Source organism: Lissotriton vulgaris, chromosome 6 (assembly GCF_964263255.1).
Source record: "Lissotriton vulgaris chromosome 6, aLisVul1.2, whole genome shotgun sequence".
Lineage (NCBI taxonomy): Eukaryota > Metazoa > Chordata > Amphibia > Caudata > Salamandridae > Lissotriton > Lissotriton vulgaris.
This window is the reverse complement of record NC_141694.1, coordinates 777,133,937-777,148,242: the sequence shown is the minus strand read 5'-3', so window position 1 is coordinate 777,148,242 and position 14,306 is coordinate 777,133,937. Positions and strand designations below refer to the sequence as shown.

General features: G+C 43.7%; 1 protein-coding gene and 1 pseudogene across 3 annotated transcripts in view; both read right to left on the bottom strand.

Moving 5' to 3' along the window:
- Positions 1-14,306, bottom strand: part of LOC147707975 (amine sulfotransferase-like) — an 830,947-nt gene that overhangs the window by 154,396 nt on the left and 662,245 nt on the right. The window lies entirely within an intron of this gene.
- On the bottom strand, positions 3,512-14,079 carry LOC147707976 (uncharacterized; annotated as a pseudogene).

Genomic DNA, 14,306 nt, shown 5'->3' with positions numbered 1-14,306 from the left:
GAGGACATCTACCGTAACAGGAAGCATTACCTTTCAATTAATGTGCAAGTGATATGCCAAGTGGATATGATTATCTCTCATGTATGTGCCAAATATCCGGGTTCTGTACATGACTCCTACATACTGTGTAACAGCATAATCCCACAATTGATGGGAAATCTGTATCAGGAGCATGCATGGCTTGTTGATGAGTGAGCTGTGTCAAGTAGTGTGCTATGTGTGTGACATGCTGTTCTCCTCAACTATTTATTTTACAAACTTGGTTTGTGTTTCTCACAACTAGGTGACTCTGCGCATCCCAACCAGTCTTGATTGCTGAGCCCACTGAGGAATCCAAGCACATCGGAAGTCCGCTTTAATGATGACATGCAAGGACACGTCATGCAGTGGGGCGGGCTTTTGGACTTCTGAAGGCTAGATTTCAGTGTCTGGCAAGAGTGGTGGCGCACTACTCTGCTCTCCCCTAAAGGTGTGTCAGATCATAGTCACATGCTGCATGCTCTACAACTTGACCTTGCGCAAAGAGATCCCCCTGATTCTGGACGGTTATGAGCAGCAGATGCCCCGCTGCAAATCCACACTTGCCCAGTGACAATGAAAGTGGAGAAGAGGAAAGCCTGCATCAACTGCTCATCACCAACTACTTCCCTTAAGTGTAAGTTACCATTGAGCAACTATGACAGTGTCTGTTTGCTTTGCTGTTAGTGCTGAAGCATAGATGATGTGTTTGCATGCTGGCTCTTGTCGGCACACTGCTTAGGGCTAATGTGTGTGGCACCAAGTTTTTGTTTCTACTTACCTCATGTCTATGTTGATGGTGTTGGTCAGTGTTATGTAGATGAATCTTGTACGGTGTTGACTAGTGGTGTGTTGTTGCTGTAATGCCATCATATGACAACTCAATGTCATCCTCTTGTGTCTTTCTAGTTTCCTCCAGCCCATCAATGTCTCATCACAATCAAAGCTTGTTGTACATTGGAATCAGAGTTGGCATTGTACACGTGATAAACATGGAACTGACACAAAGGCTTATATGTGTAAATAGTGGTGTTATATTTAAAGTGAATGAAAAGATATTTGTGCATAGTGAGTGTATGAGTTGTCTGTGATGGTAACAGAGACAATTAGAGTAGTCACCACAATAATCAAACACAGTCAAACAAACCCCTGGCAACGTGGGATTGGATGATCAAAAAAATCAGTGTTCACTTTCCACACTGGTGCCATCAAGGCTGGCTCAGCACCTTGGCTTTGGTTCGTGCTTTGCCAGGTGATCCTCCCGTGGTCTTTCTCAGACGTCCCATTGTGCATTTGTCAGGGGTCTCTGCTGCAGGCTCGGAGGTGTCTGAGGAGTCATTGTCTTGCAGCTCAACCCCCTATGTGGCCGCAGCTTAGGTGGTGGGAGTATCAGCTGCCTGGCACTGGAGGGAGGGAGCCGTCATTTTTTTTTTTTTAAAACCTTTATTGACAGTTCAACCAAATACAAGCATGGGCCTACAACCCCCGGGGCTGGCCGCTAAGCAGTTAGATCGGCAAAGAACAAGTTATAAATCACATGCAGCACCTCGGGGAGCAGAATCACCATACTAACGTACTCTTGGACACTGAACAGCACAATTAGAAAAACAGGATATAAAAGGTTTTCATTTTATAATATAAGATGGAAGGATCAGGTGCCGAACAATTTCCCAGCAGCGAAAAATGGCAGGCAGAATAGTAAACATGTCAACAGTAAAATGCAATCAGTCAACTCAATGGCGCTAAAACAAACGGTTCAGGATATGAAAGAATATTGAGGTCAATTCGCGCCTGCTAGCCACCTGCCCTAAGACCCAGAGAACACCACGAAAATTGAAGCACAGATGAATAAGCAGTGATCAATACCTAAGGAAACCCACTGCACTGACCCAGAAAAAGAAAAAGACAAAGAAAGATAAGAGAAGAGAACAAAGGCCATAGAAACAAAATAGGAACAAAAAATCCCCTCCCCAACCCCCCACCCTGCACCCCTGCATATGACTATGCCCCCCCCCCAGCAGTGTGCCTGTCGCCCGAGAACCAAACCCGAAATATAGAAGAAACAGAGAAAAAGAAGAAAGAAAGGAAACCCCACCCAACGGGGAAGTGGAGGAGGGCGATAGTCTCTGCGCTCCCGGTCTCTCCCCCACGCCCTATCAAAGGGGGGCCCCCCTAAGCCAGCACGAATATAGTTGACCACCCTACGAGAATACCCCGGGGGGAACCACAAACCCCCCGCCCCGGAATCCGTCCGTTGGCGAAGCAGTCCCGTTACCAATAGATCCATCGTAAACAATGCAACCCACATTTTCAGCCTTGGCCCCGTCTATCAAAATTGCCGAGTCCCTCGGATAAGGAAAGGCCCATCTCCGGAAAGTCAAGAGTCACACAGCAGCAGCCAAAGCTTGGGCTAGCAAATGGGAGAGGAATAGCAGATCCCAATGCACACGGCTTGCACAAACGATGTCCCTCCCCGTCTCCGACGCCAGGCATCGTTACATCCGCCATGTTGGGAGATCGATTGGGGAGGGGGTGCGACTCGTTCCGATACAGATTGTAGTGTAGGCCAACAGTGTCCAAGATGGGGGAATCAGTGAGATGTTTCGACAACTGTAGGACCGATGTTTCCGAGAACTTAAGAGAGTCATCAATCTCAGCACACACAATGAGTTCCATTTCTTCGGGGGCAGGCACAGCTTCCAGCACCGGGTCCAGACGCGCCACTAGGGCGCCCAACAGGAGGCAAGTCGGCTGCCGGGTCTCAAAAATCAAATCAGGGCGTGCTCCCGGTCCTATGATCCCATCTGCTGCCGACAGCAAACGGTTGACCTGGGCCCTCATCGTCGCGCGAAGCGCCGCAAGTTCCACCATTACCATCCGCAAGGAAGGGCCACATTGAGCCTGCTCCGCCAAGTTCATCACATCCGCAGGCATAACGATCCCCACGGAGAAGCGCCTCCTCCGGGGCAGGATACGCCGAAGCAGAATCAAGCCGCGAGGGACGGGCCAGCAGTATGCAGCGACGCGCGGCGGGACCCCCACCCCGGGGCACCAGCGGTGCTAGTGCCGGGCCTCCGGGCCGGGGCCCCCCGCGATGCAGCACCGCGCACCACCCGTCCCCTCACCTCAGGTACAGCACCAGGCAGCAGATGGTTGCGAAGTAGTCCAGAGAAATTTTCAAAAGTTCCAAGGACCGGACCCAACCACTCTCCTCAGTCCGTTGTTGTTCACTTTGGACCCGGGTAGACCAGCAATCGAGACCCCGGCTTCCAGTCTGAGTTAGGCCTCAAACCATTTTCGATGTTACTTCACCCCAGAACATCAGAAGAATTCCGTGGTCACACCATCGGGGTGCCGACTAGTTCACCCACACGAATCCGGGGCAGGAGAACAGGATATTCGACAGGATAAGCGAGCGTAGGACGGAGGTCAGCGGCGCCGGGAGATTATGCGGCCATCTTGGTTGGTGTCGTAGCTCCTCCCCCAGGGAGCCGTCATTTGAGCAGCATGTATGTTCCTCAGAACACCCACAAACTGGCCCCAGAGATCCACAAGTTGTCACCTTCGTCCATGGACCTCTGCAGCAGGCGGAGGTCGTGCAGTTCTTCTACAACCTGGCCCATTTGTCCCTGGCTCTGTTGGTATGCACCAAGGGCTCTTGCGATGGTGGCCAGGGCTTCTGTCTCCGTGCCCTCATGTGATTGTCCCCCAGTTGCCCTCCCACCTGCCCTGCTGATATGGACCTGTGGTGTTGGCTGTCTATGCACCCGCACACTGTCCTCAGCATCCTCAGATTGTGTGGTGGTGATGGTAACCACTGAGCCAGGAAGAGTGTTGCAGGCAGCAGTGATGATGGTGGAGGTGGCTGCACCACAGGTCACTGTAGCAGGTGTCAGCGTAGTTGTTGTCACTGCTGTGTTGATAGTTGTGGTGGTGGTGACAATGAGGCACTGAGACGGAGTGCGCCCTGGCAGTCCAGATGGGCCTGGTTGTTGCTCCTCATCTGAGAAACATAGAGAATCAGCATCAGAAAGTTCACATTCGGGGGGGGGGGACTGGCTCTGCTAGTTGGAGGTGTTTTTGCCAGCTGTTGCTTGTGAATTACCTGTTGAACAGAGGTTAGATGGCCAGTTAAGTATACTCCTCAATCTTGGTGACACAGTCTTGGATATTATAGTTGATAAGCCAAAATTTTACAGTGCAATCATGTGGTATTGGTAAAAGATTATCAGCATCATGACATGATGTTGAGGTACATACATTACTTTGTATTAGGGTGACATGTAAATAACAACCATTTGACATGCACAGATAGTGTGTTTACAAGGACATGTCATCATCTACCAACTTTGTGCACATCCACTTTGGTTTATGCTTGAATTTTGTGGACTTTTCTGTGAATCTGTTTTAGCTACGCCAAAACCTCCTAATTTAATTTGTTCAAATGTATTTTAAATCATGTGATTTTGTTTGTTTGACAGATTGACCATGCATGTGTTGTGTTCATAAGAGCCTTCATGCTTTGCAACAATGGCACTTACATATTGCTTGTGTGCTTTGCAGGATTGGACCCTGAATTTATTTAGCATATGACTTTGTGAATCAAAGTGTAATTTATGGCACATGTGTATGTGCTTAGCTGCGTGCGCACTGGATGTGACATTTGGATCTGTACTGAGTTATCTAACAAGTGAGGCATGTGATGATCATATGGCTCCATGCATTTTGAGAAGGATGACAGGGTGCACAGGCTAACTACCTACCTGTTAGGTGGCAGAGTGGAGGGAGATGGCTGCCACATGCTTCTGGGTGGGGGAGTGTTCCATCCGGCTCAGGGGCGATGCAAGTGAGCATGAGAAGGCTACCTACCTGTAAGGTGATGTAGATCAATGCAATGGCTGCCAAATGGTTCTGGGTGGGGGGAGTGTTCCAGCCTGCTCAGCTGTGAGACAAGAGTGCCTGATGGGAGTTGTAGTCCTGGCTACCTAGCCACAGTCCCCCCTCCCTGTTGAGATGGCTACCAACCTGTAAAGTGAAGCAGAGCAATGAAATGACAATTTACCAAATCCTTTTTTTAAAATATGTATGTTAAAAATATTATTAACTTTTCAATTCAACATTAAAAATGTACAGTAAAAAATATTGTTAATTTTCCAAATCTACATAAAAATTGAATGTTAAACTTATATTATACTTTGTAATACATTTTTAACAACATCAAAATACCTGAATATTTTTTTTATTATTGTGAAAAAATGTATAACAAATGAAAATGAGAACAAATAAACTGTAAATTAAAAAAACGTGTAACCAATACAAATGTTTATAGAATACCTCCTCCAATCTCCTTTCTTATTTAAATGTACATACAAAAAACCAACAACTAAGAAACAATAACAATATACTATGCCTAACTTCAAAACCAATAAAACTCAGGGAAAGTGGTGGTTAATAAAGCAAATTAAATTACTATTCCAACTCCAAAGCAAACCAACCTCAGAGAAAGTGCTGCGTAATAAAACATAATTAATTACTATTTCAACTCCAAAACTAACTAAACTCAGGAAAGGTGCTTTACAATAAACCAAATTAAATACCTATTCCAAATCCAAAGCTAACAAAACTCAAGGAAAGTGCTGGATAATAAACCTAATTAAATTACTATTCCAACTCCAAAACAAAATAAACTCTGGAAAAAGCTGGATAATTAAACATAATACATTTCTATTTCAAATTCAAAACCAACCACACTCAAGGAAAGTGTTGAATAATAAACCTAATTAAATTACTATTCCAACTCCAAAACCAACTAAACTCAGGGAAAGTGCTGGATAATAAAACATAACAAATAACTATTCCAACTCCAAAACAATATCAACTCTGGGAAAGTGCTAGATTTTAGAACATAATAAATTTCTATTCTAACTCCAAAACCAACAAAACTCATGGAAATGTTGGATAATAAACCTAATTAAAGGGCCGATTAGGATGGCGGACGGATTGCCACCGCCGCGCAGGCGGTGGCGATCCGTCCGCCATACGTGCCCGTCGGCCACCTATTTCCCCCTGCCATATTACAATGGCGGGGGGACCGCAGCAGACGGGAAGACCGTCCGCTGCGGTCACCTTGTGACCGCGGCGGAAAAGGTCTAGTATGGTGGCGGTGTCTATCAGACACCGCCAGCCATATTAGGATGTGCTGTGGGCAATGCCTTTCCATGGCGGCATACGGTTTTTGCTTCGGGGGCCTGTTGCGGGCCCCCAGGATGAGGGGGGGTGGGGGTATGACAACATTGCAGGCACCGCGCGGTGCCTGTCATGTTGTGCTTTGAAACTCACAACATGCATTTTCAGCACCGCCCGCCGCAATGTTAAAAATGCGGATTCACCCCCCACTGTGGCAGGTGCATCCTAATTCGAGGCACGGGACCTCTGCCCCTGTGGCGTACGGTCCCTGACAGGATGGCGGATGGACTTTGTACGTCTGCCACCCTAATTGACCCCTAAATTAATATTTCAACTTCAAAACCAACTAAACTTAGGGAGAGTGCTGGATAATATAACATAATAAATTACTATTCCAACTCTAAAACTAACTAAACTCAGTGAACGTGCCGTATGATAAAATAACTATTACAACTTCAAATTTATAATCAATTAAATACATTATTTTTTCCTATTTATCTTTATAATAATCCTTTAATTTAAAAATGTAATCATATTTTTGTACAAAACATTTTTTTTGTAAATACATTACAAAAACTATAGAATTCTGTAATCAAACATAAATATATTCTCAATATTTAAAAAAATATTGAAATAGAAATTTTAAATTCATTTTATTTTTTAATTTACAATTTATACTTTTAACAAAAAAATATTTTAAACAACATTAAAAAGTACTCCCTACCCTTATCCCCAAAAACTCAACATCACACTATTAAATTCTCTGAAATAGTTCTACAACTTTTTAAAAAATGTCAAATAATATTTTCAAATTACTTACCACCCTGATTCACTATAAACACAACCCACTACAAAAATGTTACATATTAATAAAAAGATATCTATTTTAATTCAAAATTTAAAAAATGCTCCATATACTTATTTCCTATAAATACAGCACACAAATAAATATTTCAAATATTTGAAAATACATATATTTTTACGTTTTTTTTTTAAATCACTACCTACCCTTATCCCTGTAAACACAATATCCCGCTCCTAAAAAGTAACAGTTTTTTAAAATATTTAAATTTTATACCTAATTTTATAAATTACTCCCACCTTTATCCCCTAAAAACCCAATATCCTGCTCCTAAAACTTTGCGAATATTTTATAATATTTTAGTTTTATACACATTTTTTAAAATTACTCCCAACCCATATCTCTATCCCCTAAAATGTAACAAAAATATAAAAATACTTTAATTTCAATCCTATATTTATAAATTACTCCACACCCTTATCCCCTATAAACCTAACATCCCACTGCTTAAACTTAATTAAAAAAATAGAAATCAAACTTTTTAACATATATTTTTAATCTATAAAACATATAATAATTAATACTAAATTAATAATAATAAAATACTAACATAAAAGAAAATAATATTGGTATAATTTACAACAATAGCTTTAACATCGAAATTTACAAAATCTAAATAATAAATAAATATTTTGCACTACGTTAAATTTGATATTTTAAACAATGAAAAAACATACATCGATATTCTTGACTCAATATTAATGCAATTCAATATTTCCATGTCGATATTCTGTCTCAGCACCATCTGAGCGTATTTCTTTCATAAGTAACATATATTTTAAACTATTTTAAACAATTATACAATTAAAACAATAATCAAACACTTTGAAAGTGGAACTTTGAAAAATCTGCGACCACGTATATTATGGAAACAGAAATTATGACGTTAAACCAGATCCAATATTACTTTTAACAATTCCATATGGTTTGTGAATTTACTAAACAAAACGTTTATTTCTAAATTAAAAATTAAACTGTATGGACAGAAAGCAGGAGCTGCACACACTAAAAAAACTAAAAAACCTTGTAACCGTGGACCAAAACGAAAGCAGCTGTCACGCATAATATGAAAACTGTCAGATATAAAGAAGGGAATTGTTATGGGATCTAATAACCAACGAAACAAACCTTAGAAGCGTTGTCTGGACAGAAAGAAGCTGTCAGGCATACTATGAAAACTCTCAAAAATTAACACGGGCACGGGATGTCATAAACAAAGAAGAAACATAAATTAAGACTAAAAGTACATCAACATCAACTTGAAGGAAGTACTTGATTACACTGAAGCGCCGCAACAGTGAATTGGATGCCATGCTAGGTGGGAAGTGCTCAGTGTCAATGTAAAAAAAGTTCCAAAGACAGGATATTCATTAGCATCAAGTGAAAGAGGACAAGTCCTGGGGGCTATCCATGAGATTCAACAATTGAGATAAAAGGTGGGACAAGTGGGAACCATTGTCCAATTAGAAGCACATTTTTTGAAGGACACTGAGAAAAGCCAATTAGAAGCTGGAGGTGGGATGTAAGCCCACAGACTAAATACAGCATGTTGAGAGACAGAACATGCGCTTCCTAGGCTCGACCTAAAAAGGATAAATGAAAATCCTTCCTTTCCTTGCTGCCAATCTCCGTCAGCAGTTCATTCATACTTTTTCAGCAATATTAGAGTAATGCCCTTCTTTTAGGCTTTCTTAATTTCATTCTAAAACATCTTTAATTGATCCAAAATTATGCAGCTTGTACTGTCTAACCTCTCTGTAGGATCTTCCATCTCTAATCACTTGGATATTGTTCAATGTATACAACGCATTCTTTACAAGTCTCTCTGAATCTGCCATCATACACTTCCTAGATGCGACCCTTCTTCTCTTTAAAATAGGCTGATGCCCTATTGTCCCAACAGAGGGCATCATCACCTCCGCAACGGCTACAGGGACCCCCCTGCCATAGGTGCCGCGGTCCCGCCATGCCAATCAGGAAATGACCGCCACCATGGTGGTTGCATCCCGCATTTTTCACATTAAGGCAGGCGGTGCTGTAAGCAGCACCCGCCGCATTGTAAAAAATGAATGTTGTGCATTTGCATGCGCAACGTGACAGGCACCGCATGGTGCCTGCCACCTTGTGCATGAAAATGCCCCCAAAGTGCAACCGCCACCCCCCACCCCAACACCCCGGGGGCCCGCAATGGGCCCCCAATGCAAAAGACTGTATGCATTTTCATGGCAGCAAAAGACCCTCTCTGCCAGGCATCCTGAAATGGATGGCAGTGTCTTCCAGACACCGCCACCATATTAGGCCCGAGATCCACCCGGCAGGCAATCGGAGGTATTGCCTGCCGGCAGAGATGTGGTGGATGGTCTTTTGGTCTGTCGCTGCGACCCCCGCCATTGTAATATGGCAGAGGGTAATTGGAGGGCGTGCGGGTATAGTTGTCGGGCGGATCACCACCGCCGGTCAGGCGGTAGCCATCCGCCTGACATCATAATGGACCCCAGAATATTGAATAATTAATTTCAATGCATTGGTTCTCATGAGCCCGCAGGGGAGGTAAGTCCTTTACAAATTTGGCTACTAAACATTGGAAACCCTACCCTGTTTGTCGTCATCTTAAAACATTTCTGTTTCAATCAGTCATCCATTAACTTACAGACACTCTGCTTCAAATGATCCCTCAGTGAGATAACAGCACACTTGATCAATAAATAAATAAAATAAAAAATCCTATCTACATTTTTACTTTGAAGTCTCTAACAATCCAGGACCTTTTAGACAATGCAAGTGTGTCTCTTGGGAGCCAGTTAGAGTCTGAAAATATCCCTCAGAGGTTTGTGAGTTCCCAAATAAACATTTGGGCAACTCAGTAGCTATGATTTAATAGGTGGAAGTCAAAGACCAAACTAAAAAGGCCTACCTGATGGATTTTGAAGAGGGAGATGTGATGGCCAACCCAAATCATAAATAAACCATTTTGGACAGGTAAACATTAACATCCCTCTTTGTAATGAGGATATAATCCCATTATTTCATAATACATTTTTAGTTGCGAATGAATTTAGTGTAAACAATGGAAATCATTGTAAAGTAAGGTGTTAGCCAGTATTTCCATGTCTTCAAATGTCAAATATTGAGCAAAACGAAGTGCAAATATGGTAATTGGATCAATACAAGTTAAAATATGAGCCCATGCTGTGAACAATGTTACAGCTTACTTCAAGGCTCAACACCTACACTGCAGTGTAAGGATGTCTTCAGTTTACTGGCTCCACTTTGGATGATTTTTTATTCTTTTGAAATGAAGAACATCCAGATTTGTAAAACTGAATCCACCCCCACCCCCGAAGACTGAATAGGTTTCATATAGTAAGTTGTGATGAGTTTAACATTTTAAGAGATAAATTAAAAGTTAAACTGTTCTGAAAGCTGATCAACATTATGTTGCACATGGTGCCAACTAAGAAAAAATGGAGAGAAACGCTTACTTGAAATTATAACTAAAATAACTGAAATGCTGCAACTCAGTGCTCCATTTGTAAAAAATAAACTGTAGATGTTTAAAGGTTTTCTCAGGAGCACATTCCTGACTCTGCTGAATGATAAGGATGTCAAATACCAAAGCTTTTCCGTCTTGGATCTACCTCATATGTTGTTCTTCTTCCATCTTGCACTTCCTGTCTCTACATCTCACTATTGCAGATTCTTTATAATCCCTGCTTTCTCTCTTTGTTACTGTTTTTCCTATATTTATCTTCCTAATGCTTCTTCCTTATTGTGCATTTCTTGCTCTTTCTCTAAGTCCAAAGCCTGATGATAAAAATTGAGGAGTGATTTAAAGTCTGGTGGACAGGGGAACACAGTGCAGCAAACACTCAGTGCACCTAGTGTGTTTTGAGTCAGGTGGACTGATAGCTGTGCCCCTGCTGGCTTCATCATCTGTAAGAATACTGACTCAATGTCCCCACTACTTACAGTGGAAGGTCCGATGTATTTTTGTTTCTGTCCAAAATGTCTGGAGGTACTGAACAGAAGAAAAGTTAAATGATTCCAACTCTCTGGGAAAAAACCTCCAGGGTGTAAGAGTTTAAGTTTAAGTCCATTTTAGTTACTTAAGGGCCGATTAGGTTGGCGGGCGTACTTTTGTCCGCCCGCCACCCTAGCGGTGCTGGGACCAGCTGCCAGTGGTGCGGCAGCCCTGCACCTGCAATTAGGATGCGACCACCACTGTGGCGGTGGCATCCTCGTGGCGGTGGCTTCCTCTATTCCCATAATTGTGGCGGGCGGTGCTCACAGCACCGCCCACCACAATGCAGGGAATGCACTGTGTACATTGTCACGCACAAGGTGACAGGCACAGCGCGGTGCCTGCCACCTTGTCCATGACAGTGTAGGGGGGCACCATAGGTATCCCCCATGTGCACTCCCCACCCCTGCAATAACCTGGGGGCCCGCAACAGGCCCCCAACAGCAAAATCTGCATACCTTTCCGCACTGCTGCCACAGAACTGTTGCTTCCCGCACCCATACTAATATGGATGGCGGTGGTTAGCAGACACCGCCACCATATCTAACCCCTTTTCCACCCAGTCGACTGGTCGACTCACGAAAAACCGTCTTGCCGTCTGCCGGAGTCCCCCCGCCATACTAATATGGCAGGGGAAAATAGGAGGCAGGCGGATCGCCACCGCCATACGAGCGGTGGTGATCCTCACCACATCGTAATCAGCCCCTTAGTTACATAAAACCTTTGCAATAAAATGCATCAGATAATAGAACTAAAGGTATACAACAATATAAAGGAATATGATAACTTGTGCCATGTATCTATAGCAGCTATAGTAGATTTGAGTAGATTTAAGAATTGCTGCCATCAGATTGCTGCTGTGGCTTCTACCTCCTTCTTGAAGATGTCAAAGAATTGGACTATGAAAATGTTCAGCATGGCCCTTGGGGGCTCATTATGATGGCGGTCGGACATCAGTCCGCCCACCATCATAATGGTGATGGGACTGCCCGCCAGATGTGCGGCGGGCCCACCGGCCCAATTAGGATGCGCCCACCATACTGGCGGGTGCATGCTGGCCTTTTACCATTGCGGACGGTGCGGACGGTGCTACTGGCTACAGCACAGCCTGCAATGGTAAAAGGGCATGCACAGCATTTCCCTGCACCACATGGCAGGCACCACGCAGTGCCTGCCACTTGGTGCGGGGAACTGCAGGGGGTGCCATGGGTACCCCCCAAGTGCACCTCCCGGGCCCGAAAGCCAATCCCCACCAGCCTTTGCTAGAAAGGCCTATGCATCACCATGATCCTAATATGGAGGACAGTGCTTGCTAGGCACCGCCACCATATTAGTGGCCCAGCTCCGGCTGGCCGGCAATCGCAACAATTGCCACCGGAAAAAAGCGGCAAACAGACTTTGCGTCGGCCTTGATACATGCTATCATCCTAATATGGTGGTGGGTATATCTCCTTACGATGGCGGAACAATCACCACAGCCAGGCCGGTGGTGGCGATCATTCCGCCATCATAATGAGCCCCTTAGTTCTTTCCATAGCAAGGCCCTTCAACAAGTGGGGACAAATGCAAAAAACATGTATCAGAGTTTCATCAACTGAATTGCATAGTAATCATTTTTGCTTGCTTCAGTCCCCATTTCCATTCACTTCAGAGAATAATCCAAGGTCAGGAAAGACCCTAGCCACAAAGTAATTAACTTTCTCTTGATGTGAATTAAGTAGCTGAGCCCCAAATACGGTTGCTCCAGGCTATTTGCATAAGAATTTAGGATGAGCCACCCATGTGACCACTTTGCAAGGCCGCTCTTAGCCTCCAGTCGACTTATAAACTGTACACATTTATTTGCCTTTTTATTTAATACAGCCTGGGTTGTTGACAATTGCCACAGCTCCCCAAGATCCAGCATTTCAATGGATTCCTCTAAGTAATTCTTAAAATGTACCGCTCTTGTCTGAGAATTTATTGCAGCCCATACATAGTAATCCAAGGATTCCCTTGCACCAGATCGAGCTTTGTAACATAATTTCAAGACGATGCCTCTCCTGGCCAAGGTTTGATTTGCCAGGGCAAACTCAAGCCTTACTCTCGGAAGGTGGGAGAGTAGCTTATACATTCTAATCTGAAGGGAAACCAGACGTTTTGCATTACGCCCAAGCATCAGTTTGCTACCTTATTCTAGCTTTGGCAAAAGTTTGGCGTTCATCACAGATAGAAATGGCAACAGAGAGTGCCCCCACAGTTTTTTTAAAAAGGTTAAGAATGCAAAGTTCAAGGCTGTGGCTTTTTCCTCGATCATATCTTTCTGGGAGGGAAAGAAGGACTATGAGTCTAGCCTAACTCCCAGCTATTTATAGGAGGTTTTTCATTTTATCAGCTGGCCACCACCGGACCTGTCTGGTGATATGCTCCCTAAGTGACATAATTTTTGTTTTTTTAATATTGATTTTGAGGTGGTTATCCATTGTGTGCCTGGAGACCTTGTTTATTAATTTTTGTAGCCCCACTCGTGTTTGAATCAGCAATAGTAGTCATTGAGAATTTTTGAAATGATGTGACCTCCCAGACCTGGGGCAAGCAAAGGCACTTTATCAAGGATACTTGAAAGATCATAGATATACATATTAATCAACAGGGGGGCAAGAAAACACCCCCTGCTTTCATCTTATTGTTGTTGATACAACCCTTAAAATATGCCTTTCATTCCCTACTTTGATCTTCATTCACATGTTGTTGTAGAACATTCTATTACATCCTGTACCTAGGAGCGACCACAAGAAATCTTAATGTCTTGCAGAAAGTCCAGAATGCTGCAGCTCGACTAATTTTGAACATCCCTAGGCGTTCCTCGATGGGGGAGGCCCTGAGGAAGTTACACTGGCTCCCTATACAGGCTAGGGTTACCTTTAAGGCTTTGTGTGTTGGCCACAGGATCCTCAATGAGAAGGGGCCAAGATTCCTGCATCCCCTTCTCACTGCTTATTGGCCTGCGCATAACCCGAGATCTATGGGCACAGCTAAGATGACTGTGCCTAAGGAGCAGAGGTACAAGCAAGAGGGTGTTCCTTTAGCTTTCTTGCGGGGAAGGCATAGAATGACTTGCCTATGGATTTAAGGATGTGTGCATCTGAGACTCAAAACCTGGCTCTTCCGACACCCTCCGGGTGGTTGGAAGTAGGCCTTATTTCTTGTACCATTGGGGCTAGAGGTAGATAGAGGGTG